Source organism: Tamandua tetradactyla, chromosome X (genome assembly GCF_023851605.1).
Source record: "Tamandua tetradactyla isolate mTamTet1 chromosome X, mTamTet1.pri, whole genome shotgun sequence".
Taxonomy (NCBI): domain Eukaryota; kingdom Metazoa; phylum Chordata; class Mammalia; order Pilosa; family Myrmecophagidae; genus Tamandua; species Tamandua tetradactyla.
Window position 1 is genome coordinate 148,225,933 of NC_135353.1, and position 968 is coordinate 148,226,900.

General features: G+C 40.5%; 1 non-coding gene across 1 annotated transcript; it reads left to right on the plus strand.

Moving 5' to 3' along the window:
• The first annotated feature begins 667 nt into the window (after positions 1-667).
• Positions 668-738, plus strand: TRNAS-GCU (transfer RNA serine (anticodon GCU)). The gene has a single exon. It is a non-coding gene; the product is annotated as a tRNA-Ser (tRNA).
• Positions 739-968: the final 230 nt, after the last annotated feature.

Sequence of the window (968 nt, forward strand, 5' to 3'; positions counted from 1 at the left end):
TTGCATCTGGTGAAACAGGTTTGATAAATTCGGAGGGAATTGTGAAGGCTGTTTCCTCAAGGAAGGGAGTTACAAGTTGATAAAGCACAGCAGGGTTCATCTCTCCAGGTTTGGAGAGGGGGTGTGGTTAATTTCTCAGAAGGTTTGGAGAGGGGGTGTGGTTAATTTCTCAGAACTGACCATTGTGGGTTTATGCACAGATTCAGCAGAATCCAGAGTTTCAGTGTACTCACCATCATCCTTATCAGCCCACGTGTCCCATCCCAATTTTCAGGATCCCATTCCTTCCCAGTCAATGCTCTCGCTTTAAGAGCAGACACCCTACAAGTTAGGAATTCAACTTACATTGTAATTCAGCCACTCATACATTGAAAATCTGGGTCTGGTTTTCAGAAATCTCAAGTCTGTGGTAAAATAAGAGTTTCTTTTAAGGCACACATAGAAAATGTCATGTCCTTCCTATAGTGCTTAAGCTGGGAATTTGAAGCCTGTACCTCATCCCTTTCTTTAACAACTATATTCGAAATATTAGGGGAAATCAGCCAACATCATTATAGTTTTCAACAAGCCAAAACTGTCGCCCAGAGCCTTGTGTCTTATAAACATTTGAGTAGTAGGATCCAGTGGTGATATTTTATATATCTCTGTTGTCAATTAAAAAGCCATGGATTGGGTGGTTCAGTGGTAGAATGCTCACCTGCTATGTGGGAGACCTGGGTTCAATTCCCAGCCCATGCATGCCCAAAAGAAAAAAAAATCCTTGAATTATTGGTGCCATCTTGACCATTAGAAGCAACTTTGAGCCACTGGTGGCTTTTAATCTAATCTGATTAGAGAAGCAATAAAATATCTCAGAAACATCTCAGAAATGTCATCCTTAAGATTCTGTATTCTCAAAAACCACTTCTAGTACCAAAATCTTTACTAGCTAGGGTTCTGCAGAGAAACCAAGCTGACAGTATGTATAT